Here is a 24,977-nt window from a genome sequence, read left to right as displayed (position 1 = left end):
CTCGACTTTGCTCGACTGACGCTACGCTGACGCTTGCACGAAGCGATATTTACCGCGATCGTCTCGAGATGCAGCTGCGAGATGCTCAGGATTAACATTGCACTCCACGAAGGTGGAGACATTCGAATGCACTGCCTAGCTACGCGCCCGCAACTAACAAAATGCCGACCCTGCCAGGATTCGAACCTGGAATCTTCTGATGCGTAGTCAGACGCGTTATCCGTTGCGCCACAGGGCCACTGTTCGCGTTTTCTGCTACGAGGCGGGTGCACATCGCAAAGCAACGTGTTCTCCGTGGCTCGGCAATTGCATGTCATCCACTGACAACGGCGGCGCGGCCACTCTGGTCTTCCGCACTCTGCAGGGAGCTGCCACCAAGGAAGGCATCTCTCCTCCTGCTGCTCGGCCACGGAGCGCCTGCACAGCTTAGAGCTTGCCACACATCTGCCGTCGCTGTTGGACAGGTAGCGGAATGCAAGGCGCCCGTTTTTTTGCATTTTTTCGCTGATGACAAGCGGTTGACATGCTTGTAAGTGTAGCATATAAAACAAGAATCGTATGAAGCATTCGTAGACAGGTGCTAAAGTCGTAGTATGGCCGCAGGTGACGGTCGTATGACGGGTCTGTAGCCACAACAGGTTGGCATCAAAGTGAATACCGCTAACTGTAAGCACTCTGCTGTAGCCCCAGTGGCGCAATTGGTTAGCGCACGGTACTTATAAGGCAGTAGCCGTGAGCAATGCCGGGGTTGTGAGTTCGAGCCTCACCTGGGGCATACTTTTATTTCGTAGCAGCTGACTATGGAAGCATCGGGACGCTAGATTTGAGATGCATCACGTACCTGAGAGACCATAAATGTGCGTGCACTGTAGTCAACGACTGCGTGTTCCTCGGTAGTATAGTGGTTAGTATCCCCGCCTGTCACGCGGGAGACCGGGGTTCGATTCCCCGCCGGGGAGGTGCGATTTTTATATCGCGAAGGTTGCACGTGTGGCCCGAAAAAGCATTACCGTTGTGATCAAGGAATGTAATTGCTAAAAAATCGTAAGAAAGTCTGCGTCTTAGGAAGTGTTTCTCGTATTCTGCACACGACGTCGTCGTTTCACAACTCACAGGGTTTGCTGTCGACGCTGAATCAGCGCACCCCAAGATTAATGATCGAGCTCGAAGCACCCAAGAAAAAGAATAATTTTAGCAGAGCGTGGTTTCGATCCACGGACCTCTGGGTTATGGGCCCAGCACGCTTCCACTGCGCCACTCTGCTGTGCCGAGAGAAGCGCGCTCTTCGGTGCGTGACATGGGACACTTGGAAAAGCGTTGTCTGCGTCGCCTACCGTTTAATTAACTGTGTAGCATCTCCCAGCTTGACTTGTCTCGACTTTGCTCGACTGACGCTACGCTGACGCTTGCACGAAGCGATATTTACCGCGATCGTCTCGAGATGCAGCTGCGAGATGCTCAGGATTAACATTGCACTCCACGAAGGTGGAGACATTCGAATGCACTGCCTAGCTACGCGCCCGCAACTAACAAAATGCCGACCCTGCCAGGATTCGAACCTGGAATCTTCTGATGCGTAGTCAGACGCGTTATCCGTTGCGCCACAGGGCCACTGTTCGCGTTTTCTGCTACGAGGCGGGTGCACATCGCAAAGCAACGTGTTCTCCGTGGCTCGGCAATTGCATGTCATCCACTGACAACGGCGGCGCGGCCACTCTGGTCTTCCGCACTCTGCAGGGAGCTGCCACCAAGGAAGGCATCTCTCCTCCTGCTGCTCGGCCACGGAGCGCCTGCACAGCTTAGAGCTTGCCACACATCTGCCGTCGCTGTTGGACAGGTAGCGGAATGCAAGGCGCCCGTTTTTTTGCATTTTTTCGCTGATGACAAGCGGTTGACATGCTTGTAAGTGTAGCATATAAAACAAGAATCGTATGAAGCATTCGTAGACAGGTGCTAAAGTCGTAGTATGGCCGCAGGTGACGGTCGTATGACGGGTCTGTAGCCACAACAGGTTGGCATCAAAGTGAATACCGCTAACTGTAAGCACTCTGCTGTAGCCCCAGTGGCGCAATTGGTTAGCGCACGGTACTTATAAGGCAGTAGCCGTGAGCAATGCCGGGGTTGTGAGTTCGAGCCTCACCTGGGGCATACTTTTATTTCGTAGCAGCTGACTATGGAAGCATCGGGACGCTAGATTTGAGATGCATCACGTACCTGAGAGACCATAAATGTGCGTGCACTGTAGTCAACGACTGCGTGTTCCTCGGTAGTATAGTGGTTAGTATCCCCGCCTGTCACGCGGGAGACCGGGGTTCGATTCCCCGCCGGGGAGGTGCGATTTTTATATCGCGAAGGTTGCACGTGTGGCCCGAAAAAGCATTACCGTTGTGATCAAGGAATGTAATTGCTAAAAAATCGTAAGAAAGTCTGCGTCTTAGGAAGTGTTTCTCGTATTCTGCACACGACGTCGTCGTTTCACAACTCACAGGGTTTGCTGTCGACGCTGAATCAGCGCACCCCAAGATTAATGATCGAGCTCGAAGCACCCAAGAAAAAGAATAATTTTAGCAGAGCGTGGTTTCGATCCACGGACCTCTGGGTTATGGGCCCAGCACGCTTCCACTGCGCCACTCTGCTGTGCCGAGAGAAGCGCGCTCTTCGGTGCGTGACATGGGACACTTGGAAAAGCGTTGTCTGCGTCGCCTACCGTTTAATTAACTGTGTAGCATCTCCCAGCTTGACTTGTCTCGACTTTGCTCGACTGACGCTACGCTGACGCTTGCACGAAGCGATATTTACCGCGATCGTCTCGAGATGCAGCTGCGAGATGCTCAGGATTAACATTGCACTCCACGAAGGTGGAGACATTCGAATGCACTGCCTAGCTACGCGCCCGCAACTAACAAAATGCCGACCCTGCCAGGATTCGAACCTGGAATCTTCTGATGCGTAGTCAGACGCGTTATCCGTTGCGCCACAGGGCCACTGTTCGCGTTTTCTGCTACGAGGCGGGTGCACATCGCAAAGCAACGTGTTCTCCGTGGCTCGGCAATTGCATGTCATCCACTGACAACGGCGGCGCGGCCACTCTGGTCTTCCGCACTCTGCAGGGAGCTGCCACCAAGGAAGGCATCTCTCCTCCTGCTGCTCGGCCACGGAGCGCCTGCACAGCTTAGAGCTTGCCACACATCTGCCGTCGCTGTTGGACAGGTAGCGGAATGCAAGGCGCCCGTTTTTTTGCATTTTTTCGCTGATGACAAGCGGTTGACATGCTTGTAAGTGTAGCATATAAAACAAGAATCGTATGAAGCATTCGTAGACAGGTGCTAAAGTCGTAGTATGGCCGCAGGTGACGGTCGTATGACGGGTCTGTAGCCACAACAGGTTGGCATCAAAGTGAATACCGCTAACTGTAAGCACTCTGCTGTAGCCCCAGTGGCGCAATTGGTTAGCGCACGGTACTTATAAGGCAGTAGCCGTGAGCAATGCCGGGGTTGTGAGTTCGAGCCTCACCTGGGGCATACTTTTATTTCGTAGCAGCTGACTATGGAAGCATCGGGACGCTAGATTTGAGATGCATCACGTACCTGAGAGACCATAAATGTGCGTGCACTGTAGTCAACGACTGCGTGTTCCTCGGTAGTATAGTGGTTAGTATCCCCGCCTGTCACGCGGGAGACCGGGGTTCGATTCCCCGCCGGGGAGGTGCGATTTTTATATCGCGAAGGTTGCACGTGTGGCCCGAAAAAGCATTACCGTTGTGATCAAGGAATGTAATTGCTAAAAAATCGTAAGAAAGTCTGCGTCTTAGGAAGTGTTTCTCGTATTCTGCACACGACGTCGTCGTTTCACAACTCACAGGGTTTGCTGTCGACGCTGAATCAGCGCACCCCAAGATTAATGATCGAGCTCGAAGCACCCAAGAAAAAGAATAATTTTAGCAGAGCGTGGTTTCGATCCACGGACCTCTGGGTTATGGGCCCAGCACGCTTCCACTGCGCCACTCTGCTGTGCCGAGAGAAGCGCGCTCTTCGGTGCGTGACATGGGACACTTGGAAAAGCGTTGTCTGCGTCGCCTACCGTTTAATTAACTGTGTAGCATCTCCCAGCTTGACTTGTTTCGACTTTGCTCGACTGACGCTACGCTGACGCTTGCACGAAGCGATATTTACCGCGATCGTCTCGAGATGCAGCTGCGAGATGCTCAGGATTAACATTGCACTCCACGAAGGTGGAGACATTCGAATGCACTGCCTAGCTACGCGCCCGCAACTAACAAAATGCCGACCCTGCCAGGATTCGAACCTGGAATCTTCTGATGCGTAGTCAGACGCGTTATCCGTTGCGCCACAGGGCCACTGTTCGCGTTTTCTGCTACGAGGCGGGTGCACATCGCAAAGCAACGTGTTCTCCGTGGCTCGGCAATTGCATGTCATCCACTGACAACGGCGGCGCGGCCACTCTGGTCTTCCGCACTCTGCAGGGAGCTGCCACCAAGGAAGGCATCTCTCCTCCTGCTGCTCGGCCACGGAGCGCCTGCACAGCTTAGAGCTTGCCACACATCTGCCGTCGCTGTTGGACAGGTAGCGGAATGCAAGGCGCCCGTTTTTTTGCATTTTTTCGCTGATGACAAGCGGTTGACATGCTTGTAAGTGTAGCATATAAAACAAGAATCGTATGAAGCATTCGTAGACAGGTGCTAAAGTCGTAGTATGGCCGCAGGTGACGGTCGTATGACGGGTCTGTAGCCACAACAGGTTGGCATCAAAGTGAATACCGCTAACTGTAAGCACTCTGCTGTAGCCCCAGTGGCGCAATTGGTTAGCGCACGGTACTTATATGGCAGTAGCCGTGAGCAATGCCGGGGTTGTGAGTTCGAGCCTCACCTGGGGCATACTTTTATTTCGTAGCAGCTGACTATGGAAGCATCGGGACGCTAGATTTGAGATGCATCACGTACCTGAGAGACCATAAATGTGCGTGCACTGTAGTCAACGACTGCGTGTTCCTCGGTAGTATAGTGGTTAGTATCCCCGCCTGTCACGCGGGAGACCGGGGTTCGATTCCCCGCCGGGGAGGTGCGATTTTTATATCGCGAAGGTTGCACGTGTGGCCCGAAAAAGCATTACCGTTGTGATCAAGGAATGTAATTGCTAAAAAATCGTAAGAAAGTCTGCGTCTTAGGAAGTGTTTCTCGTATTCTGCACACGACGTCGTCGTTTCACAACTCACAGGGTTTGCTGTCGACGTTGAATCAGCGCACCCCAAGATTAATGATCGAGCTCGAAGCACCCAAGAAAAAGAATAATTTTAGCAGAGCGTGGTTTCGATCCACGGACCTCTGGGTTATGGGCCCAGCACGCTTCCACTGCGCCACTCTGCTGTGCCGAGAGAAGCGCGCTCTTCGGTGCGTGACATGGGACACTTGGAAAAGCGTTGTCTGCGTCGCCTACCGTTTAATTAACTGTGTAGCATCTCCCAGCTTGACTTGTCTCGACTTTGCTCGACTGACGCTACGCTGACGCTTGCACGAAGCGATATTTACCGCGATCGTCTCGAGATGCAGCTGCGAGATGCTCAGGATTAACATTGCACTCCACGAAGGTGGAGACATTCGAATGCACTGCCTAGCTACGCGCCCGCAACTAACAAAATGCCGACCCTGCCAGGATTCGAACCTGGAATCTTCTGATGCGTAGTCAGACGCGTTATCCGTTGCGCCACAGGGCCACTGTTCGCGTTTTCTGCTACGAGGCGGGTGCACATCGCAAAGCAACGTGTTCTCCGTGGCTCGGCAATTGCATGTCATCCACTGACAACGGCGGCGCGGCCACTCTGGTCTTCCGCACTCTGCAGGGAGCTGCCACCAAGGAAGGCATCTCTCCTCCTGCTGCTCGGCCACGGAGCGCCTGCACAGCTTAGAGCTTGCCACACATCTGCCGTCGCTGTTGGACAGGTAGCGGAATGCAAGGCGCCCGTTTTTTTGCATTTTTTCGCTGATGACAAGCGGTTGACATGCTTGTAAGTGTAGCATATAAAACAAGAATCGTATGAAGCATTCGTAGACAGGTGCTAAAGTCGTAGTATGGCCGCAGGTGACGGTCGTATGACGGGTCTGTAGCCACAACAGGTTGGCATCAAAGTGAATACCGCTAACTGTAAGCACTCTGCTGTAGCCCCAGTGGCGCAATTGGTTAGCGCACGGTACTTATATGGCAGTAGCCGTGAGCAATGCCGGGGTTGTGAGTTCGAGCCTCACCTGGGGCATACTTTTATTTCGTAGCAGCTGACTATGGAAGCATCGGGACGCTAGATTTGAGATGCATCACGTACCTGAGAGACCATAAATGTGCGTGCACTGTAGTCAACGACTGCGTGTTCCTCGGTAGTATAGTGGTTAGTATCCCCGCCTGTCACGCGGGAGACCGGGGTTCGATTCCCCGCCGGGGAGGTGCGATTTTTATATCGCGAAGGTTGCACGTGTGGCCCGAAAAAGCATTACCGTTGTGATCAAGGAATGTAATTGCTAAAAAATCGTAAGAAAGTCTGCGTCTTAGGAAGTGTTTCTCGTATTCTGCACACGACGTCGTCGTTTCACAACTCACAGGGTTTGCTGTCGACGTTGAATCAGCGCACCCCAAGATTAATGATCGAGCTCGAAGCACCCAAGAAAAAGAATAATTTTAGCAGAGCGTGGTTTCGATCCACGGACCTCTGGGTTATGGGCCCAGCACGCTTCCACTGCGCCACTCTGCTGTGCCGAGAGAAGCGCGCTCTTCGGTGCGTGACATGGGACACTTGGAAAAGCGTTGTCTGCGTCGCCTACCGTTTAATTAACTGTGTAGCATCTCCCAGCTTGACTTGTCTCGACTTTGCTCGACTGACGCTACGCTGACGCTTGCACGAAGCGATATTTACCGCGATCGTCTCGAGATGCAGCTGCGAGATGCTCAGGATTAACATTGCACTCCACGAAGGTGGAGACATTCGAATGCACTGCCTAGCTACGCGCCCGCAACTAACAAAATGCCGACCCTGCCAGGATTCGAACCTGGAATCTTCTGATGCGTAGTCAGACGCGTTATCCGTTGCGCCACAGGGCCACTGTTCGCGTTTTCTGCTACGAGGCGGGTGCACATCGCAAAGCAACGTGTTCTCCGTGGCTCGGCAATTGCATGTCATCCACTGACAACGGCGGCGCGGCCACTCTGGTCTTCCGCACTCTGCAGGGAGCTGCCACCAAGGAAGGCATCTCTCCTCCTGCTGCTCGGCCACGGAGCGCCTGCACAGCTTAGAGCTTGCCACACATCTGCCGTCGCTGTTGGACAGGTAGCGGAATGCAAGGCGCCCGTTTTTTTGCATTTTTTCGCTGATGACAAGCGGTTGACATGCTTGTAAGTGTAGCATATAAAACAAGAATCGTATGAAGCATTCGTAGACAGGTGCTAAAGTCGTAGTATGGCCGCAGGTGACGGTCGTATGACGGGTCTGTAGCCACAACAGGTTGGCATCAAAGTGAATACCGCTAACTGTAAGCACTCTGCTGTAGCCCCAGTGGCGCAATTGGTTAGCGCACGGTACTTATAAGGCAGTAGCCGTGAGCAATGCCGGGGTTGTGAGTTCGAGCCTCACCTGGGGCATACTTTTATTTCGTAGCAGCTGACTATGGAAGCATCGGGACGCTAGATTTGAGATGCATCACGTACCTGAGAGACCATAAATGTGCGTGCACTGTAGTCAACGACTGCGTGTTCCTCGGTAGTATAGTGGTTAGTATCCCCGCCTGTCACGCGGGAGACCGGGGTTCGATTCCCCGCCGGGGAGGTGCGATTTTTATATCGCGAAGGTTGCACGTGTGGCCCGAAAAAGCATTACCGTTGTGATCAAGGAATGTAATTGCTAAAAAATCGTAAGAAAGTCTGCGTCTTAGGAAGTGTTTCTCGTATTCTGCACACGACGTCGTCGTTTCACAACTCACAGGGTTTGCTGTCGACGCTGAATCAGCGCACCCCAAGATTAATGATCGAGCTCGAAGCACCCAAGAAAAAGAATAATTTTAGCAGAGCGTGGTTTCGATCCACAGACCTCTGGGTTATGGGCCCAGCACGCTTCCACTGCGCCACTCTGCTGTGCCGAGAGAAGCGCGCTCTTCGGTGCGTGACATGGGACACTTGGAAAAGCGTTGTCTGCGTCGCCTACCGTTTAATTAACTGTGTAGCATCTCCCAGCTTGACTTGTCTCGACTTTGCTCGACTGACGCTACGCTGACGCTTGCACGAAGCGATATTTACCGCGATCGTCTCGAGATGCAGCTGCGAGATGCTCAGGATTAACATTGCACTCCACGAAGGTGGAGACATTCGAATGCACTGCCTAGCTACGCGCCCGCAACTAACAAAATGCCGACCCTGCCAGGATTCGAACCTGGAATCTTCTGATGCGTAGTCAGACGCGTTATCCGTTGCGCCACAGGGCCACTGTTCGCGTTTTCTGCTACGAGGCGGGTGCACATCGCAAAGCAACGTGTTCTCCGTGGCTCGGCAATTGCATGTCATCCACTGACAACGGCGGCGCGGCCACTCTGGTCTTCCGCACTCTGCAGGGAGCTGCCACCAAGGAAGGCATCTCTCCTCCTGCTGCTCGGCCACGGAGCGCCTGCACAGCTTAGAGCTTGCCACACATCTGCCGTCGCTGTTGGACAGGTAGCGGAATGCAAGGCGCCCGTTTTTTTGCATTTTTTCGCTGATGACAAGCGGTTGACATGCTTGTAAGTGTAGCATATGAAACAAGAATCGTATGAAGCATTCGTAGACAGGTGCTAAAGTCGTAGTATGGCCGCAGGTGACGGTCGTATGACGGGTCTGTAGCCACAACAGGTTGGCATCAAAGTGAATACCGCTAACTGTAAGCACTCTGCTGTAGCCCCAGTGGCGCAATTGGTTAGCGCACGGTACTTATAAGGCAGTAGCCGTGAGCAATGCCGGGGTTGTGAGTTCGAGCCTCACCTGGGGCATACTTTTATTTCGTAGCAGCTGACTATGGAAGCATCGGGACGCTAGATTTGAGATGCATCACGTACCTGAGAGACCATAAATGTGCGTGCACTGTAGTCAACGACTGCGTGTTCCTCGGTAGTATAGTGGTTAGTATCCCCGCCTGTCACGCGGGAGACCGGGGTTCGATTCCCCGCCGGGAGGTGCGATTTTTATATCGCGAAGGTTGCACGTGTGGCCCGAAAAAGCATTACCGTTGTGATCAAGGAATGTAATTGCTAAAAAATCGTAAGAAAGTCTGCGTCTTAGGAAGTGTTTCTCGTATTCTGCACACGACGTCGTCGTTTCACAACTCACAGGGTTTGCTGTCGACGCTGAATCAGCGCACCCCAAGATTAATGATCGAGCTCGAAGCACCCAAGAAAAAGAATAATTTTAGCAGAGCGTGGTTTCGATCCACGGACCTCTGGGTTATGGGCCCAGCACGCTTCCACTGCGCCACTCTGCTGTGCCGAGAGAAGCGCGCTCTTCGGTGCGTGACATGGGACACTTGGAAAAGCGTTGTCTGCGTCGCCTACCGTTTAATTAACTGTGTAGCATCTCCCAGCTTGACTTGTCTCGACTTTGCTCGACTGACGCTACGCTGACGCTTGCACGAAGCGATATTTACCGCGATCGTCTCGAGATGCAGCTGCGAGATGCTCAGGATTAACATTGCACTCCACGAAGGTGGAGACATTCGAATGCACTGCCTAGCTACGCGCCCGCAACTAACAAAATGCCGACCCTGCCAGGATTCGAACCTGGAATCTTCTGATGCGTAGTCAGACGCGTTATCCGTTGCGCCACAGGGCCACTGTTCGCGTTTTCTGCTACGAGGCGGGTGCACATCGCAAAGCAACGTGTTCTCCGTGGCTCGGCAATTGCATGTCATCCACTGACAACGGCGGCGCGGCCACTCTGGTCTTCCGCACTCTGCAGGGAGCTGCCACCAAGGAAGGCATCTCTCCTCCTGCTGCTCGGCCACGGAGCGCCTGCACAGCTTAGAGCTTGCCACACATCTGCCGTCGCTGTTGGACAGGTAGCGGAATGCAAGGCGCCCGTTTTTTTGCATTTTTTCGCTGATGACAAGCGGTTGACATGCTTGTAAGTGTAGCATATAAAACAAGAATCGTATGAAGCATTCGTAGACAGGTGCTAAAGTCGTAGTATGGCCGCAGGTGACGGTCGTATGACGGGTCTGTAGCCACAACAGGTTGGCATCAAAGTGAATACCGCTAACTGTAAGCACTCTGCTGTAGCCCCAGTGGCGCAATTGGTTAGCGCACGGTACTTATAAGGCAGTAGCCGTGAGCAATGCCGGGGTTGTGAGTTCGAGCCTCACCTGGGGCATACTTTTATTTCGTAGCAGCTGACTATGGAAGCATCGGGACGCTAGATTTGAGATGCATCACGTACCTGAGAGACCATAAATGTGCGTGCACTGTAGTCAACGACTGCGTGTTCCTCGGTAGTATAGTGGTTAGTATCCCCGCCTGTCACGCGGGAGACCGGGGTTCGATTCCCCGCCGGGGAGGTGCGATTTTTATATCGCGAAGGTTGCACGTGTGGCCCGAAAAAGCATTACCGTTGTGATCAAGGAATGTAATTGCTAAAAAATCGTAAGAAAGTCTGCGTCTTAGGAAGTGTTTCTCGTATTCTGCACACGACGTCGTCGTTTCACAACTCACAGGGTTTGCTGTCGACGCTGAATCAGCGCACCCCAAGATTAATGATCGAGCTCGAAGCACCCAAGAAAAAGAATAATTTTAGCAGAGCGTGGTTTCGATCCACGGACCTCTGGGTTATGGGCCCAGCACGCTTCCACTGCGCCACTCTGCTGTGCCGAGAGAAGCGCGCTCTTCGGTGCGTGACATGGGACACTTGGAAAAGCGTTGTCTGCGTCGCCTACCGTTTAATTAACTGTGTAGCATCTCCCAGCTTGACTTGTCTCGACTTTGCTCGACTGACGCTACGCTGACGCTTGCACGAAGCGATATTTACCGCGATCGTCTCGAGATGCAGCTGCGAGATGCTCAGGATTAACATTGCACTCCACGAAGGTGGAGACATTCGAATGCACTGCCTAGCTACGCGCCCGCAACTAACAAAATGCCGACCCTGCCAGGATTCGAACCTGGAATCTTCTGATGCGTAGTCAGACGCGTTATCCGTTGCGCCACAGGGCCACTGTTCGCGTTTTCTGCTACGAGGCGGGTGCACATCGCAAAGCAACGTGTTCTCCGTGGCTCGGCAATTGCATGTCATCCACTGACAACGGCGGCGCGGCCACTCTGGTCTTCCGCACTCTGCAGGGAGCTGCCACCAAGGAAGGCATCTCTCCTCCTGCTGCTCGGCCACGGAGCGCCTGCACAGCTTAGAGCTTGCCACACATCTGCCGTCGCTGTTGGACAGGTAGCGGAATGCAAGGCGCCCGTTTTTTTGCATTTTTTCGCTGATGACAAGCGGTTGACATGCTTGTAAGTGTAGCATATAAAACAAGAATCGTATGAAGCATTCGTAGACAGGTGCTAAAGTCGTAGTATGGCCGCAGGTGACGGTCGTATGACGGGTCTGTAGCCACAACAGGTTGGCATCAAAGTGAATACCGCTAACTGTAAGCACTCTGCTGTAGCCCCAGTGGCGCAATTGGTTAGCGCACGGTACTTATAAGGCAGTAGCCGTGAGCAATGCCGGGGTTGTGAGTTCGAGCCTCACCTGGGGCATACTTTTATTTCGTAGCAGCTGACTATGGAAGCATCGGGACGCTAGATTTGAGATGCATCACGTACCTGAGAGACCATAAATGTGCGTGCACTGTAGTCAACGACTGCGTGTTCCTCGGTAGTATAGTGGTTAGTATCCCCGCCTGTCACGCGGGAGACCGGGGTTCGATTCCCCGCCGGGGAGGTGCGATTTTTATATCGCGAAGGTTGCACGTGTGGCCCGAAAAAGCATTACCGTTGTGATCAAGGAATGTAATTGCTAAAAAATCGTAAGAAAGTCTGCGTCTTAGGAAGTGTTTCTCGTATTCTGCACACGACGTCGTCGTTTCACAACTCACAGGGTTTGCTGTCGACGCTGAATCAGCGCACCCCAAGATTAATGATCGAGCTCGAAGCACCCAAGAAAAAGAATAATTTTAGCAGAGCGTGGTTTCGATCCACAGACCTCTGGGTTATGGGCCCAGCACGCTTCCACTGCGCCACTCTGCTGTGCCGAGAGAAGCGCGCTCTTCGGTGCGTGACATGGGACACTTGGAAAAGCGTTGTCTGCGTCGCCTACCGTTTAATTAACTGTGTAGCATCTCCCAGCTTGACTTGTCTCGACTTTGCTCGACTGACGCTACGCTGACGCTTGCACGAAGCGATATTTACCGCGATCGTCTCGAGATGCAGCTGCGAGATGCTCAGGATTAACATTGCACTCCACGAAGGTGGAGACATTCGAATGCACTGCCTAGCTACGCGCCCGCAACTAACAAAATGCCGACCCTGCCAGGATTCGAACCTGGAATCTTCTGATGCGTAGTCAGACGCGTTATCCGTTGCGCCACAGGGCCACTGTTCGCGTTTTCTGCTACGAGGCGGGTGCACATCGCAAAGCAACGTGTTCTCCGTGGCTCGGCAATTGCATGTCATCCACTGACAACGGCGGCGCGGCCACTCTGGTCTTCCGCACTCTGCAGGGAGCTGCCACCAAGGAAGGCATCTCTCCTCCTGCTGCTCGGCCACGGAGCGCCTGCACAGCTTAGAGCTTGCCACACATCTGCCGTCGCTGTTGGACAGGTAGCGGAATGCAAGGCGCCCGTTTTTTTGCATTTTTTCGCTGATGACAAGCGGTTGACATGCTTGTAAGTGTAGCATATAAAACAAGAATCGTATGAAGCATTCGTAGACAGGTGCTAAAGTCGTAGTATGGCCGCAGGTGACGGTCGTATGACGGGTCTGTAGCCACAACAGGTTGGCATCAAAGTGAATACCGCTAACTGTAAGCACTCTGCTGTAGCCCCAGTGGCGCAATTGGTTAGCGCACGGTACTTATAAGGCAGTAGCCGTGAGCAATGCCGGGGTTGTGAGTTCGAGCCTCACCTGGGGCATACTTTTATTTCGTAGCAGCTGACTATGGAAGCATCGGGACGCTAGATTTGAGATGCATCACGTACCTGAGAGACCATAAATGTGCGTGCACTGTAGTCAACGACTGCGTGTTCCTCGGTAGTATAGTGGTTAGTATCCCCGCCTGTCACGCGGGAGACCGGGGTTCGATTCCCCGCCGGGGAGGTGCGATTTTTATATCGCGAAGGTTGCACGTGTGGCCCGAAAAAGCATTACCGTTGTGATCAAGGAATGTAATTGCTAAAAAATCGTAAGAAAGTCTGCGTCTTAGGAAGTGTTTCTCGTATTCTGCACACGACGTCGTCGTTTCACAACTCACAGGGTTTGCTGTCGACGCTGAATCAGCGCACCCCAAGATTAATGATCGAGCTCGAAGCACCCAAGAAAAAGAATAATTTTAGCAGAGCGTGGTTTCGATCCACGGACCTCTGGGTTATGGGCCCAGCACGCTTCCACTGCGCCACTCTGCTGTGCCGAGAGAAGCGCGCTCTTCGGTGCGTGACATGGGACACTTGGAAAAGCGTTGTCTGCGTCGCCTACCGTTTAATTAACTGTGTAGCATCTCCCAGCTTGACTTGTCTCGACTTTGCTCGACTGACGCTACGCTGACGCTTGCACGAAGCGATATTTACCGCGATCGTCTCGAGATGCAGCTGCGAGATGCTCAGGATTAACATTGCACTCCACGAAGGTGGAGACATTCGAATGCACTGCCTAGCTACGCGCCCGCAACTAACAAAATGCCGACCCTGCCAGGATTCGAACCTGGAATCTTCTGATGCGTAGTCAGACGCGTTATCCGTTGCGCCACAGGGCCACTGTTCGCGTTTTCTGCTACGAGGCGGGTGCACATCGCAAAGCAACGTGTTCTCCGTGGCTCGGCAATTGCATGTCATCCACTGACAACGGCGGCGCGGCCACTCTGGTCTTCCGCACTCTGCAGGGAGCTGCCACCAAGGAAGGCATCTCTCCTCCTGCTGCTCGGCCACGGAGCGCCTGCACAGCTTAGAGCTTGCCACACATCTGCCGTCGCTGTTGGACAGGTAGCGGAATGCAAGGCGCCCGTTTTTTTGCATTTTTTCGCTGATGACAAGCGGTTGACATGCTTGTAAGTGTAGCATATAAAACAAGAATCGTATGAAGCATTCGTAGACAGGTGCTAAAGTCGTAGTATGGCCGCAGGTGACGGTCGTATGACGGGTCTGTAGCCACAACAGGTTGGCATCAAAGTGAATACCGCTAACTGTAAGCACTCTGCTGTAGCCCCAGTGGCGCAATTGGTTAGCGCACGGTACTTATAAGGCAGTAGCCGTGAGCAATGCCGGGGTTGTGAGTTCGAGCCTCACCTGGGGCATACTTTTATTTCGTAGCAGCTGACTATGGAAGCATCGGGACGCTAGATTTGAGATGCATCACGTACCTGAGAGACCATAAATGTGCGTGCACTGTAGTCAACGACTGCGTGTTCCTCGGTAGTATAGTGGTTAGTATCCCCGCCTGTCACGCGGGAGACCGGGGTTCGATTCCCCGCCAGGGAGGTGCGATTTTTATATCGCGAAGGTTGCACGTGTGGCCCGAAAAAGCATTACCGTTGTGATCAAGGAATGTAATTGCTAAAAAATCGTAAGAAAGTCTGCGTCTTAGGAAGTGTTTCTCGTATTCTGCACACGACGTCGTCGTTTCACAACTCACAGGGTTTGCTGTCGACGCTGAATCAGCGCACCCCAAGATTAATGATCGAGCTCGAAGCACCCAAGAAAAAGAATAATTTTAGCAGAGCGTGGTTTCGATCCACGGACCTCTGGGTTATGGGCCCAGCACGCTTCCACTGCGCCACTCTGCTGTGCCGAGAGAAGCGCGCTCTTCGGTGCGTGACATGGGACACTTGGAAAAGCGTTGTCTGCGTCGCCTACCGTTTAATTAACTGTGTAGCATCTCCCAGCTTGACTTGTCTCGACTTTGCTCGACTGACGCTACGCTGACGCTTGCACGAAGCGATATTTACCGCGATCGTCTCGAGATGCAGCTGCGAGATGCTCAGGATTAACATTGCACTCCACGAAGGTGGAGACATTCGAATGCACTGCCTAGCTACGCGCCCGCAACTAACAAAATGCCGACCCTGCCAGGATTCGAACCTGGAATCTTCTGATGCGTAGTCAGACGCGTTATCCGTTGCGCCACAGGGCCACTGTTCGCGTTTTCTGCTACGAGGCGGGTGCACATCGCAAAGCAACGTGTTCTCCGTGGCTCGGCAATTGCATGTCATCCACTGACAACGGCGGCGCGGCCACTCTGGTCTTCCGCACTCTGCAGGGAGCTGCCACCAAGGAAGGCATCTCTCCTCCTGCTGCTCGGCCACGGAGCGCCTGCACAGCTTAGAGCTTGCCACACATCTGCCGTCGCTGTTGGACAGGTAGCGGAATGCAAGGCGCCCGTTTTTTTGCATTTTTTCGCTGATGACAAGCGGTTGACATGCTTGTAAGTGTAGCATATAAAACAAGAATCGTATGAAGCATTCGTAGACAGGTGCTAAAGTCGTAGTATGGCCGCAGGTGACGGTCGTATGACGGGTCTGTAGCCACAACAGGTTGGCATCAAAGTGAATACCGCTAACTGTAAGCACTCTGCTGTAGCCCCAGTGGCGCAATTGGTTAGCGCACGGTACTTATAAGGCAGTAGCCGTGAGCAATGCCGGGGTTGTGAGTTCGAGCCTCACCTGGGGCATACTTTTATTTCGTAGCAGCTGACTATGGAAGCATCGGGACGCTAGATTTGAGATGCATCACGTACCTGAGAGACCATAAATGTGCGTGCACTGTAGTCAACGACTGCGTGTTCCTCGGTAGTATAGTGGTTAGTATCCCCGCCTGTCACGCGGGAGACCGGGGTTCGATTCCCCGCCGGGGAGGTGCGATTTTTATATCGCGAAGGTTGCACGTGTGGCCCGAAAAAGCATTACCGTTGTGATCAAGGAATGTAATTGCTAAAAAATCGTAAGAAAGTCTGCGTCTTAGGAAGTGTTTCTCGTATTCTGCACACGACGTCGTCGTTTCACAACTCACAGGGTTTGCTGTCGACGCTGAATCAGCGCACCCCAAGATTAATGATCGAGCTCGAAGCACCCAAGAAAAAGAATAATTTTAGCAGAGCGTGGTTTCGATCCACAGACCTCTGGGTTATGGGCCCAGCACGCTTCCACTGCGCCACTCTGCTGTGCCGAGAGAAGCGCGCTCTTCGGTGCGTGACATGGGACACTTGGAAAAGCGTTGTCTGCGTCGCCTACCGTTTAATTAACTGTGTAGCATCTCCCAGCTTGACTTGTCTCGACTTTGCTCGACTGACGCTACGCTGACGCTTGCACGAAGCGATATTTACCGCGATCGTCTCGAGATGCAGCTGCGAGATGCTCAGGATTAACATTGCACTCCACGAAGGTGGAGACATTCGAATGCACTGCCTAGCTACGCGCCCGCAACTAACAAAATGCCGACCCTGCCAGGATTCGAACCTGGAATCTTCTGATGCGTAGTCAGACGCGTTATCCGTTGCGCCACAGGGCCACTGTTCGCGTTTTCTGCTACGAGGCGGGTGCACATCGCAAAGCAACGTGTTCTCCGTGGCTCGGCAATTGCATGTCATCCACTGACAACGGCGGCGCGGCCACTCTGGTCTTCCGCACTCTGCAGGGAGCTGCCACCAAGGAAGGCATCTCTCCTCCTGCTGCTCGGCCACGGAGCGCCTGCACAGCTTAGAGCTTGCCACACATCTGCCGTCGCTGTTGGACAGGTAGCGGAATGCAAGGCGCCCGTTTTTTTGCATTTTTTCGCTGATGACAAGCGGTTGACATGCTTGTAAGTGTAGCATATAAAACAAGAATCGTATGAAGCATTCGTAGACAGGTGCTAAAGTCGTAGTATGGCCGCAGGTGACGGTCGTATGACGGGTCTGTAGCCACAACAGGTTGGCATCAAAGTGAATACCGCTAACTGTAAGCACTCTGCTGTAGCCCCAGTGGCGCAATTGGTTAGCGCACGGTACTTATAAGGCAGTAGCCGTGAGCAATGCCGGGGTTGTGAGTTCGAGCCTCACCTGGGGCATACTTTTATTTCGTAGCAGCTGACTATGGAAGCATCGGGACGCTAGATTTGAGATGCATCACGTACCTGAGAGACCATAAATGTGCGTGCACTGTAGTCAACGACTGCGTGTTCCTCGGTAGTATAGTGGTTAGTATCCCCGCCTGTCACGCGGGAGACCGGGGTTCGATTCCCCGCCGGGGAGGTGCGATTTTTATATCGCGAAGGTTGCACGTGTGGCCCGAAAAAGCATTACCGTTGTGATCAAGGAATGTAATTGCTAAAAAATCGTAAGAAAGTCTGCGTCTTAGGAAGTGTTTCTCGTATTCTGCACACGACGTCGTCGTTTCACAACTCACAGGGTTTGCTGTCGACGCTGAATCAGCGCACCCCAAGATTAATGATCGAGCTCGAAGCACCCAAGAAAAAGAATAATTTTAGCAGAGCGTGGTTTCGATCCACAGACCTCTGGGTTATGGGCCCAGCACGCTTCCACTGCGCCACTCTGCTGTGCCGAGAGAAGCGCGCTCTTCGGTGCGTGACATGGGACACTTGGAAAAGCGTTGTCTGCGTCGCCTACCGTTTAATTAACTGTGTAGCATCTCCCAGCTTGACTTGTCTCGACTTTGCTCGACTGACGCTACGCTGACGCTTGCACGAAGCGATATTTACCGCGATCGTCTCGAGATGCAGCTGCGAGATGCTCAGGATTAACATTGCACTCCACGAAGGTGGAGACATTCGAATGCACTGCCTAGCTACGCGCCCGCAACTAACAAAATGCCGACCCTGCCAGGATTCGAACCTGGAATCTTCTGATGCGTAGTCAGACGCGTTATCCGTTGCGCCACAGGGCCACTGTTCGCGTTTTCTGCTACGAGGCGGGTGCACATCGCAAAGCAACGTGTTCTCCGTGGCTCGGCAATTGCATGTCATCCACTGACAACGGCGGCGCGGCCACTCTGGTCTTCCGCACTCTGCAGGGAGCTGCCACCAAGGAAGGCATCTCTCCTCCTGCTGCTCGGCCACGGAGCGCCTGCACAGCTTAGAGCTTGCCACACATCTGCCGTCGCTGTTGGACAGGTAGCGGAATGCAAGGCGCCCGTTTTTTTGCATTTTTTCGCTGATGACAAGCGGTTGACATGCTTGTAAGTGTAGCATATAAAACAAGAATCGTATGAAGCATTCGTAGACAGGTGCTAAAGTCGTAGTATGGCCGCAGGTGACGGTCGTATGACGGGTCTGTAGCCACAACAGGTTGGCATCAAAGTGAATACCGCTAACTGTAAGCACTCTGCTGTAGCCCCAGTGGCGCAATTGGTTAGCGCACGGTACTTATAAGGCAGTAGCCGTGAGCAATGCCGGGGTTGTGAGTTCGAGCCTCACCTGGGGCATACTTTTATTTCGTAGCAGCTGACTATGGAAGCATCGGGACGCTAGATTTGAGATGCATCACGTACCTGAGAGACCATAAATGTGCGTGCACTGTAGTCAACGACTGCGTGTTCCTCGGTAGTATAGTGGTTAGTATCCCCGCCTGTCACGCGGGAGACCGGGGTTCGATTCCCCGCCGGGGAGGTGCGATTTTTATATCGCGAAGGTTGCACGTGTGGCCCGAAAAAGCATTACCGTTGTGATCAAGGAATGTAATTGCTAAAAAATCGTAAGAAAGTCTGCGTCTTAGGAAGTGTTTCTCGTATTCTGCACACGACGTCGTCGTTTCACAACTCACAGGGTTTGCTGTCGACGCTGAATCAGCGCACCCCAAGATTAATGATCGAGCTCGAAGCACCCAAGAAAAAGAATAATTTTAGCAGAGCGTGGTTTCGATCCACAGACCTCTGGGTTATGGGCCCAGCACGCTTCCACTGCGCCACTCTGCTGTGCCGAGAGAAGCGCGCTCTTCGGTGCGTGACATGGGACACTTGGAAAAGCGTTGTCTGCGTCGCCTACCGTTTAATTAACTGTGTAGCATCTCCCAGCTTGACTTGTCTCGACTTTGCTCGACTGACGCTACGCTGACGCTTGCACGAAGCGATATTTACCGCGATCGTCTCGAGATGCAGCTGCGAGATGCTCAGGATTAACATTGCACTCCACGAAGGTGGAGACATTCGAATGCACTGCCTAGCTACGCGCCCGCAACTAACAAAATGCCGACCCTGCCAGGATTCGAACCTGGAATCTTCTGATGCGTAGTCAGACGCGTTATCCGTTGCGCCACACGGCCACTGTTCGCGTTTTCTGCTACGAGGCGGGTGCACATCGCAAAGCAACGTGTTCTCCGTGGCTCGGCAATTGCATGTCATCCACTGACAACGGCGGCGCGGCCACTCTGGTCTTCCGCACTCTGCAGGGAGCTGCCACCAAGGAAGGCATCTCTCCTCCTGCTGCTCGGCCACGGAGCGCCTGCACAGCTTAGAGCTTGCCACACATCTGCCGTCGCTGTTGGACAGGTAGCGGAATGCAAGGCGCCCGTTTTTTTGCATTTTTTCGCTGATGACAAGCGGTTGACATGCTTGTAAGTGTAGCATATAAAACAAGAATCGTATGAAGCATTCGTAGACAGGTGCTAAAGTCGTAGTATGGCCGCAGGTGACGGTCGTATGACGGGTCTGTAGCCACAACAGGTTGGCATCAAAGTGAATACCGCTAACTGTAAGCACTCTGCTGTAGCCCCAGTGGCGCAATTGGTTAGCGCACGGTACTTATAAGGCAGTAGCCGTGAGCAATGCCGGGGTTGTGAGTTCGAGCCTCACCTGGGGCATACTTTTATTTCGTAGCAGCTGACTATGGAAGCATCGGGACGCTAGATTTGAGATGCATCACGTACCTGAGAGACCATAAATGTGCGTGCACTGTAGTCAACGACTGCGTGTTCCTCGGTAGTATAGTGGTTAGTATCCCCGCCTGTCACGCGGGAGACCGGGGTTCGATTCCCCGCCGGGGAGGTGCGATTTTTATATCGCGAAGGTTGCACGTGTGGCCCGAAAAAGCATTACCGTTGTGATCAAGGAATGTAATTGCTAAAAAATCGTAAGAAAGTCTGCGTCTTAGGAAGTGTTTCTCGTATTCTGCACACGACGTCGTCGTTTCACAACTCACAGGGTTTGCTGTCGACGCTGAATCAGCGCACCCCAAGATTAATGATCGAGCTCGAAGCACCCAAGAAAAAGAATAATTTTAGCAGAGCGTGGTTTCGATCCACGGACCTCTGGGTTATGGGCCCAGCACGCTTCCACTGCGCCACTCTGCTGTGCCGAGAGAAGCGCGCTCTTCGGTGCGTGACATGGGACACTTGGAAAAGCGTTGTCTGCGTCGCCTACCGTTTAATTAACTGTGTAGCATCTCCCAGCTTGACTTGTCTCGACTTTGCTCGACTGACGCTACGCTGACGCTTGCACGAAGCGATATTTACCGCGATCGTCTCGAGATGCAGCTGCGAGATGCTCAGGATTAACATTGCACTCCACGAAGGTGGAGACATTCGAATGCACTGCCTAGCTACGCGCCCGCAACTAACAAAATGCCGACCCTGCCAGGATTCGAACCTGGAATCTTCTGATGCGTAGTCAGACGCGTTATCCGTTGCGCCACAGGGCCACTGTTCGCGTTTTCTGCTACGAGGCGGGTGCACATCGCAAAGCAACGTGTTCTCCGTGGCTCGGCAATTGCATGTCATCCACTGACAACGGCGGCGCGGCCACTCTGGTCTTCCGCACTCTGCAGGGAGCTGCCACCAAGGAAGGCATCTCTCCTCCTGCTGCTCGGCCACGGAGCGCCTGCACAGCTTAGAGCTTGCCACACATCTGCCGTCGCTGTTGGACAGGTAGCGGAATGCAAGGCGCCCGTTTTTTTGCATTTTTTCGCTGATGACAAGCGGTTGACATGCTTGTAAGTGTAGCATATAAAACAAGAATCGTATGAAGCATTCGTAGACAGGTGCTAAAGTCGTAGTATGGCCGCAGGTGACGGTCGTATGACGGGTCTGTAGCCACAACAGGTTGGCATCAAAGTGAATACCGCTAACTGTAAGCACTCTGCTGTAGCCCCAGTGGCGCAATTGGTTAGCGCACGGTACTTATAAGGCAGTAGCCGTGAGCAATGCCGGGGTTGTGAGTTCGAGCCTCACCTGGGGCATACTTTTATTTCGTAGCAGCTGACTATGGAAGCATCGGGACGCTAGATTTGAGATGCATCACGTACCTGAGAGACCATAAATGTGCGTGCACTGTAGTCAACGACTGCGTGTTCCTCGGTAGTATAGTGGTTAGTATCCCCGCCTGTCACGCGGGAGACCGGGGTTCGATTCCCCGCCGGGGAGGTGCGATTTTTATATCGCGAAGGTTGCACGTGTGGCCCGAAAAAGCATTACCGTTGTGATCAAGGAATGTAATTGCTAAAAAATCGTAAGAAAGTCTGCGTCTTAGGAAGTGTTTCTCGTATTCTGCACACGACGTCGTCGTTTCACAACTCACAGGGTTTGCTGTCGACGCTGAATCAGCGCACCCCAAGATTAATGATCGAGCTCGAAGCACCCAAGAAAAAGAATAATTTTAGCAGAGCGTGGTTTCGATCCACGGACCTCTGGGTTATGGGCCCAGCACGCTTCCACTGCGCCACTCTGCTGTGCCGAGAGAAGCGCGCTCTTCGGTGCGTGACATGGGACACTTGGAAAAGCGTTGTCTGCGTCGCCTACCGTTTAATTAACTGTGTAGCATCTCCCAGCTTGACTTGTCTCGACTTTGCTCGACTGACGCTACGCTGACGCTTGCACGAAGCGATATTTACCGCGATCGTCTCGAGATGCAGCTGCGAGATGCTCAGGATTAACATTGCACTCCACGAAGGTGGAGACATTCGAATGCACTGCCTAGCTACGCGCCCGCAACTAACAAAATGCCGACCCTGCCAGGATTCGAACCTGGAATCTTCTGATGCGTAGTCAGACGCGTTATCCGTTGCGCCACAGGGCCACTGTTCGCGTTTTCTGCTACGAGGCGGGTGCACATCGCAAAGCAACGTGTTCTCCGTGGCTCGGCAATTGCATGTCATCCACTGACAACGGCGGCGCGGCCACTCTGGTCTTCCGCACTCTGCAGGGAGCTGCCACCAAGGAAGGCATCTCTCCTCCTGCTGCTCGGCCACGGAGCGCCTGCACAGCTTAGAGCTTGCCACACATCTGCCGTCGCTGTTGGACAGGTAGCGGAATGCAAGGCGCCCGTTTTTTTGCATTTTTTCGCTGATGACAAGCGGTTGACATGCTTGTAAGTGTAGCATATAAAACAAGAATCGTATGAAGCATTCGTAGACAGGTGCTAAAGTCGTAGTATGGCCGCAGGTGACGGTCGTATGACGGGTCTGTAGCCACAACAGGTTGGCATCAAAGTGAATACCGCTAACTGTAAGCACTCTGCTGTAGCCCCAGTGGCGCAATTGGTTAGCGCACGGTACTTATAAGGCAGTAGCCGTGAGCAATGCCGGGGTTGTGAGTTCGAGCCTCACCTGGGGCATACTTTTATTTCGTAGCAGCTGACTATGGAAGCATCGGGACGCTAGATTTGAGATGCATCACGTACCTGAGAGACCATAAATGTGCGTGCACTGTAGTCAACGACTGCGTGTTCCTCGGTAGTATAGTGGTTAGTATCCCCGCCTGTCACGCGGGAGACCGGGGTTCGATTCCCCGCCGGGGAGGTGCGATTTTTATATCGCGAAGGTTGCACGTGTGGCCCGAAAAAGCATTACCGTTGTGATCAAGGAATGTAATTGCTAAAAAATCGTAAGAAAGTCTGCGTCTTAGGAAGTGTTTCTCGTATTCTGCACACGACGTCGTCGTTTCACAACTCACAGGGTTTGCTGTCGACGCTGAATCAGCGCACCCCAAGATTAATGATCGAGCTCGAAGCACCCAAGAAAAAGAATAATTTTAGCAGAGCGTGGTTTCGATCCACGGACCTCTGGGTTATGGGCCCAGCACGCTTCCACTGCGCCACTCTGCTGTGCCGAGAGAAGCGCGCTCTTCGGTGCGTGACATGGGACACTTGGAAAAGCGTTGTCTGCGTCGCCTACCGTTTAATTAACTGTGTAGCATCTCCCAGCTTGACTTGTCTCGACTTTGCTCGACTGACGCTACGCTGACGCTTGCACGAAGCGATATTTACCGCGATCGTCTCGAGATGCAGCTGCGAGATGCTCAGGATTAACATTGCACTCCACGAAGGTGGAGACATTCGAATGCACTGCCTAGCTACGCGCCCGCAACTAACAAAATGCCGACCCTGCCAGGATTCGAACCTGGAATCTTCTGATGCGTAGTCAGACGCGTTATCCGTTGCGCCACAGGGCCACTGTTCGCGTTTTCTGCTACGAGGCGGGTGCACATCGCAAAGCAACGTGTTCTCCGTGGCTCGGCAATTGCATGTCATCCACTGACAACGGCGGCGCGGCCACTCTGGTCTTCCGCACTCTGCAGGGAGCTGCCACCAAGGAAGGCATCTCTCCTCCTGCTGCTCGGCCACGGAGCGCCTGCACAGCTTAGAGCTTGCCACACATCTGCCGTCGCTGTTGGACAGGTAGCGGAATGCAAGGCGCCCGTTTTTTTGCATTTTTTCGCTGATGACAAGCGGTTGACATGCTTGTAAGTGTAGCATATAAAACAAGAATCGTATGAAGCATTCGTAGACAGGTGCTAAAGTCGTAGTATGGCCGCAGGTGACGGTCGTATGACGGGTCTGTAGCCACAACAGGTTGGCATCAAAGTGAATACCGCTAACTGTAAGCACTCTGCTGTAGCCCCAGTGGCGCAATTGGTTAGCGCACGGTACTTATAAGGCAGTAGCCGTGAGCAATGCCGGGGTTGTGAGTTCGAGCCTCACCTGGGGCATACTTTTATTTCGTAGCAGCTGACTATGGAAGCATCGGGACGCTAGATTTGAGATGCATCACGTACCTGAGAGACCATAAATGTGCGTGCACTGTAGTCAACGACTGCGTGTTCCTCGGTAGTATAGTGGTTAGTATCCCCGCCTGTCACGCGGGAGACCGGGGTTCGATTCCCCGCCGGGGAGGTGCGATTTTTATATCGCGAAGGTTGCACGTGTGGCCCGAAAAAGCATTACCGTTGTGATCAAGGAATGTAATTGCTAAAAAATCGTAAGAAAGTCTGCGTCTTAGGAAGTGTTTCTCGTATTCTGCACACGACGTCGTCGTTTCACAACTCACAGGGTTTGCTGTCGACGCTGAATCAGCGCACCCCAAGATTAATGATCGAGCTCGAAGCACCCAAGAAAAAGAATAATTTTAGCAGAGCGTGGTTTCGATCCACAGACCTCTGGGTTATGGGCCCAGCACGCTTCCACTGCGCCACTCTGCTGTGCCGAGAGAAGCGCGCTCTTCGGTGCGTGACATGGGACACTTGGAAAAGCGTTGTCTGCGTCGCCTACCGTTTAATTAACTGTGTAGCATCTCCCAGCTTGACTTGTCTCGACTGACGCTACGCTGACGCTTGCACGAAGCGATATTTACCGCGATCGTCTCGAGATGCAGCTGCGAGATGCTCAGGATTAACATTGCACTCCACGAAGGTGGAGACATTCGAATGCACTGCCTAGCTACGCGCCCGCAACTAACAAAATGCCGACCCTGCCAGGATTCGAACCTGGAATCTTCTGATGCGTAGTCAGACGCGTTATCCGTTGCGCCACAGGGCCACTGTTCGCGTTTTCTGCTACGAGGCGGGTGCACAT

General features: G+C 53.1%; 55 non-coding genes across 55 annotated transcripts; 36 read left to right on the top strand and 19 right to left on the bottom strand.

The window, feature by feature from the left end:
* Positions 1-165: 165 nt before the first annotated feature.
* Trnar-acg lies at positions 166-238 on the bottom strand. The gene has a single exon. It is a non-coding gene; the product is annotated as a tRNA-Arg (tRNA).
* A 445-nt stretch (positions 239-683) lies between these two features.
* On the top strand, positions 684-775 carry Trnai-uau. Its single transcript is given in 2 exon segments — positions 684-721; positions 740-775. It is a non-coding gene; the product is annotated as a tRNA-Ile (tRNA).
* A 112-nt stretch (positions 776-887) lies between these two features.
* Positions 888-959, top strand: Trnad-guc. The gene has a single exon. It is a non-coding gene; the product is annotated as a tRNA-Asp (tRNA).
* A 579-nt stretch (positions 960-1,538) lies between these two features.
* Trnar-acg lies at positions 1,539-1,611 on the bottom strand. Its single transcript has one exon. It is a non-coding gene; the product is annotated as a tRNA-Arg (tRNA).
* A 445-nt stretch (positions 1,612-2,056) lies between these two features.
* On the top strand, positions 2,057-2,148 carry Trnai-uau. The gene is given in 2 exon segments: positions 2,057-2,094; positions 2,113-2,148. It is a non-coding gene; the product is annotated as a tRNA-Ile (tRNA).
* Positions 2,149-2,260: 112 nt separating this feature from the next.
* On the top strand, positions 2,261-2,332 carry Trnad-guc. The gene has a single exon. It is a non-coding gene; the product is annotated as a tRNA-Asp (tRNA).
* A 579-nt stretch (positions 2,333-2,911) lies between these two features.
* Trnar-acg lies at positions 2,912-2,984 on the bottom strand. Its single transcript has one exon. It is a non-coding gene; the product is annotated as a tRNA-Arg (tRNA).
* Positions 2,985-3,429: 445 nt separating this feature from the next.
* Trnai-uau lies at positions 3,430-3,521 on the top strand. The gene is given in 2 exon segments: positions 3,430-3,467; positions 3,486-3,521. It is a non-coding gene; the product is annotated as a tRNA-Ile (tRNA).
* A 112-nt stretch (positions 3,522-3,633) lies between these two features.
* On the top strand, positions 3,634-3,705 carry Trnad-guc. Its single transcript has one exon. It is a non-coding gene; the product is annotated as a tRNA-Asp (tRNA).
* A 579-nt stretch (positions 3,706-4,284) lies between these two features.
* Positions 4,285-4,357, bottom strand: Trnar-acg. Its single transcript has one exon. It is a non-coding gene; the product is annotated as a tRNA-Arg (tRNA).
* A 445-nt stretch (positions 4,358-4,802) lies between these two features.
* Positions 4,803-4,894, top strand: Trnai-uau. The gene is given in 2 exon segments: positions 4,803-4,840; positions 4,859-4,894. It is a non-coding gene; the product is annotated as a tRNA-Ile (tRNA).
* Positions 4,895-5,006: 112 nt separating this feature from the next.
* On the top strand, positions 5,007-5,078 carry Trnad-guc. Its single transcript has one exon. It is a non-coding gene; the product is annotated as a tRNA-Asp (tRNA).
* Positions 5,079-5,657: 579 nt separating this feature from the next.
* Positions 5,658-5,730, bottom strand: Trnar-acg. The gene has a single exon. It is a non-coding gene; the product is annotated as a tRNA-Arg (tRNA).
* Positions 5,731-6,175: 445 nt separating this feature from the next.
* Positions 6,176-6,267, top strand: Trnai-uau. The gene is given in 2 exon segments: positions 6,176-6,213; positions 6,232-6,267. It is a non-coding gene; the product is annotated as a tRNA-Ile (tRNA).
* Positions 6,268-6,379: 112 nt separating this feature from the next.
* Trnad-guc lies at positions 6,380-6,451 on the top strand. The gene has a single exon. It is a non-coding gene; the product is annotated as a tRNA-Asp (tRNA).
* A 579-nt stretch (positions 6,452-7,030) lies between these two features.
* Trnar-acg lies at positions 7,031-7,103 on the bottom strand. Its single transcript has one exon. It is a non-coding gene; the product is annotated as a tRNA-Arg (tRNA).
* Positions 7,104-7,548: 445 nt separating this feature from the next.
* Positions 7,549-7,640, top strand: Trnai-uau. Its single transcript is given in 2 exon segments — positions 7,549-7,586; positions 7,605-7,640. It is a non-coding gene; the product is annotated as a tRNA-Ile (tRNA).
* A 112-nt stretch (positions 7,641-7,752) lies between these two features.
* On the top strand, positions 7,753-7,824 carry Trnad-guc. The gene has a single exon. It is a non-coding gene; the product is annotated as a tRNA-Asp (tRNA).
* Positions 7,825-8,403: 579 nt separating this feature from the next.
* Positions 8,404-8,476, bottom strand: Trnar-acg. The gene has a single exon. It is a non-coding gene; the product is annotated as a tRNA-Arg (tRNA).
* A 445-nt stretch (positions 8,477-8,921) lies between these two features.
* On the top strand, positions 8,922-9,013 carry Trnai-uau. Its single transcript is given in 2 exon segments — positions 8,922-8,959; positions 8,978-9,013. It is a non-coding gene; the product is annotated as a tRNA-Ile (tRNA).
* A 112-nt stretch (positions 9,014-9,125) lies between these two features.
* Positions 9,126-9,197, top strand: Trnad-guc. The gene has a single exon. It is a non-coding gene; the product is annotated as a tRNA-Asp (tRNA).
* A 578-nt stretch (positions 9,198-9,775) lies between these two features.
* Trnar-acg lies at positions 9,776-9,848 on the bottom strand. The gene has a single exon. It is a non-coding gene; the product is annotated as a tRNA-Arg (tRNA).
* Positions 9,849-10,293: 445 nt separating this feature from the next.
* Positions 10,294-10,385, top strand: Trnai-uau. Its single transcript is given in 2 exon segments — positions 10,294-10,331; positions 10,350-10,385. It is a non-coding gene; the product is annotated as a tRNA-Ile (tRNA).
* Positions 10,386-10,497: 112 nt separating this feature from the next.
* On the top strand, positions 10,498-10,569 carry Trnad-guc. Its single transcript has one exon. It is a non-coding gene; the product is annotated as a tRNA-Asp (tRNA).
* A 579-nt stretch (positions 10,570-11,148) lies between these two features.
* On the bottom strand, positions 11,149-11,221 carry Trnar-acg. The gene has a single exon. It is a non-coding gene; the product is annotated as a tRNA-Arg (tRNA).
* Positions 11,222-11,666: 445 nt separating this feature from the next.
* On the top strand, positions 11,667-11,758 carry Trnai-uau. Its single transcript is given in 2 exon segments — positions 11,667-11,704; positions 11,723-11,758. It is a non-coding gene; the product is annotated as a tRNA-Ile (tRNA).
* A 112-nt stretch (positions 11,759-11,870) lies between these two features.
* Positions 11,871-11,942, top strand: Trnad-guc. Its single transcript has one exon. It is a non-coding gene; the product is annotated as a tRNA-Asp (tRNA).
* A 579-nt stretch (positions 11,943-12,521) lies between these two features.
* Positions 12,522-12,594, bottom strand: Trnar-acg. Its single transcript has one exon. It is a non-coding gene; the product is annotated as a tRNA-Arg (tRNA).
* A 445-nt stretch (positions 12,595-13,039) lies between these two features.
* Positions 13,040-13,131, top strand: Trnai-uau. Its single transcript is given in 2 exon segments — positions 13,040-13,077; positions 13,096-13,131. It is a non-coding gene; the product is annotated as a tRNA-Ile (tRNA).
* A 112-nt stretch (positions 13,132-13,243) lies between these two features.
* Trnad-guc lies at positions 13,244-13,315 on the top strand. The gene has a single exon. It is a non-coding gene; the product is annotated as a tRNA-Asp (tRNA).
* Positions 13,316-13,894: 579 nt separating this feature from the next.
* Trnar-acg lies at positions 13,895-13,967 on the bottom strand. The gene has a single exon. It is a non-coding gene; the product is annotated as a tRNA-Arg (tRNA).
* Positions 13,968-14,412: 445 nt separating this feature from the next.
* On the top strand, positions 14,413-14,504 carry Trnai-uau. The gene is given in 2 exon segments: positions 14,413-14,450; positions 14,469-14,504. It is a non-coding gene; the product is annotated as a tRNA-Ile (tRNA).
* Positions 14,505-14,616: 112 nt separating this feature from the next.
* On the top strand, positions 14,617-14,688 carry Trnad-guc. Its single transcript has one exon. It is a non-coding gene; the product is annotated as a tRNA-Asp (tRNA).
* Positions 14,689-15,267: 579 nt separating this feature from the next.
* Trnar-acg lies at positions 15,268-15,340 on the bottom strand. Its single transcript has one exon. It is a non-coding gene; the product is annotated as a tRNA-Arg (tRNA).
* Positions 15,341-15,785: 445 nt separating this feature from the next.
* Trnai-uau lies at positions 15,786-15,877 on the top strand. The gene is given in 2 exon segments: positions 15,786-15,823; positions 15,842-15,877. It is a non-coding gene; the product is annotated as a tRNA-Ile (tRNA).
* Positions 15,878-15,989: 112 nt separating this feature from the next.
* Positions 15,990-16,061, top strand: Trnad-guc. The gene has a single exon. It is a non-coding gene; the product is annotated as a tRNA-Asp (tRNA).
* A 579-nt stretch (positions 16,062-16,640) lies between these two features.
* On the bottom strand, positions 16,641-16,713 carry Trnar-acg. Its single transcript has one exon. It is a non-coding gene; the product is annotated as a tRNA-Arg (tRNA).
* A 445-nt stretch (positions 16,714-17,158) lies between these two features.
* Positions 17,159-17,250, top strand: Trnai-uau. Its single transcript is given in 2 exon segments — positions 17,159-17,196; positions 17,215-17,250. It is a non-coding gene; the product is annotated as a tRNA-Ile (tRNA).
* A 112-nt stretch (positions 17,251-17,362) lies between these two features.
* On the top strand, positions 17,363-17,434 carry Trnad-guc. The gene has a single exon. It is a non-coding gene; the product is annotated as a tRNA-Asp (tRNA).
* A 579-nt stretch (positions 17,435-18,013) lies between these two features.
* Trnar-acg lies at positions 18,014-18,086 on the bottom strand. Its single transcript has one exon. It is a non-coding gene; the product is annotated as a tRNA-Arg (tRNA).
* A 445-nt stretch (positions 18,087-18,531) lies between these two features.
* On the top strand, positions 18,532-18,623 carry Trnai-uau. Its single transcript is given in 2 exon segments — positions 18,532-18,569; positions 18,588-18,623. It is a non-coding gene; the product is annotated as a tRNA-Ile (tRNA).
* Positions 18,624-18,735: 112 nt separating this feature from the next.
* Positions 18,736-18,807, top strand: Trnad-guc. Its single transcript has one exon. It is a non-coding gene; the product is annotated as a tRNA-Asp (tRNA).
* Positions 18,808-19,386: 579 nt separating this feature from the next.
* On the bottom strand, positions 19,387-19,459 carry Trnar-acg. The gene has a single exon. It is a non-coding gene; the product is annotated as a tRNA-Arg (tRNA).
* Positions 19,460-19,904: 445 nt separating this feature from the next.
* On the top strand, positions 19,905-19,996 carry Trnai-uau. Its single transcript is given in 2 exon segments — positions 19,905-19,942; positions 19,961-19,996. It is a non-coding gene; the product is annotated as a tRNA-Ile (tRNA).
* Positions 19,997-20,108: 112 nt separating this feature from the next.
* Trnad-guc lies at positions 20,109-20,180 on the top strand. The gene has a single exon. It is a non-coding gene; the product is annotated as a tRNA-Asp (tRNA).
* A 579-nt stretch (positions 20,181-20,759) lies between these two features.
* On the bottom strand, positions 20,760-20,832 carry Trnar-acg. The gene has a single exon. It is a non-coding gene; the product is annotated as a tRNA-Arg (tRNA).
* Positions 20,833-21,277: 445 nt separating this feature from the next.
* Positions 21,278-21,369, top strand: Trnai-uau. The gene is given in 2 exon segments: positions 21,278-21,315; positions 21,334-21,369. It is a non-coding gene; the product is annotated as a tRNA-Ile (tRNA).
* Positions 21,370-21,481: 112 nt separating this feature from the next.
* On the top strand, positions 21,482-21,553 carry Trnad-guc. The gene has a single exon. It is a non-coding gene; the product is annotated as a tRNA-Asp (tRNA).
* Positions 21,554-22,132: 579 nt separating this feature from the next.
* On the bottom strand, positions 22,133-22,205 carry Trnar-acg. Its single transcript has one exon. It is a non-coding gene; the product is annotated as a tRNA-Arg (tRNA).
* A 445-nt stretch (positions 22,206-22,650) lies between these two features.
* Trnai-uau lies at positions 22,651-22,742 on the top strand. The gene is given in 2 exon segments: positions 22,651-22,688; positions 22,707-22,742. It is a non-coding gene; the product is annotated as a tRNA-Ile (tRNA).
* Positions 22,743-22,854: 112 nt separating this feature from the next.
* On the top strand, positions 22,855-22,926 carry Trnad-guc. Its single transcript has one exon. It is a non-coding gene; the product is annotated as a tRNA-Asp (tRNA).
* Positions 22,927-23,505: 579 nt separating this feature from the next.
* On the bottom strand, positions 23,506-23,578 carry Trnar-acg. Its single transcript has one exon. It is a non-coding gene; the product is annotated as a tRNA-Arg (tRNA).
* A 445-nt stretch (positions 23,579-24,023) lies between these two features.
* Positions 24,024-24,115, top strand: Trnai-uau. The gene is given in 2 exon segments: positions 24,024-24,061; positions 24,080-24,115. It is a non-coding gene; the product is annotated as a tRNA-Ile (tRNA).
* Positions 24,116-24,227: 112 nt separating this feature from the next.
* Trnad-guc lies at positions 24,228-24,299 on the top strand. The gene has a single exon. It is a non-coding gene; the product is annotated as a tRNA-Asp (tRNA).
* Positions 24,300-24,868: 569 nt separating this feature from the next.
* On the bottom strand, positions 24,869-24,941 carry Trnar-acg. Its single transcript has one exon. It is a non-coding gene; the product is annotated as a tRNA-Arg (tRNA).
* Between the last annotated feature and the right edge of the window lie 36 nt (positions 24,942-24,977).

The sequence above is a fragment of the Schistocerca piceifrons genome, unplaced genomic scaffold (genome assembly GCF_021461385.2).
Source record: "Schistocerca piceifrons isolate TAMUIC-IGC-003096 unplaced genomic scaffold, iqSchPice1.1 HiC_scaffold_442, whole genome shotgun sequence".
In the NCBI taxonomy this organism is placed as follows: Eukaryota; Metazoa; Arthropoda; class Insecta; order Orthoptera; family Acrididae; genus Schistocerca; species Schistocerca piceifrons.
This window is presented reverse-complemented; position numbering and strand designations above follow the sequence as displayed.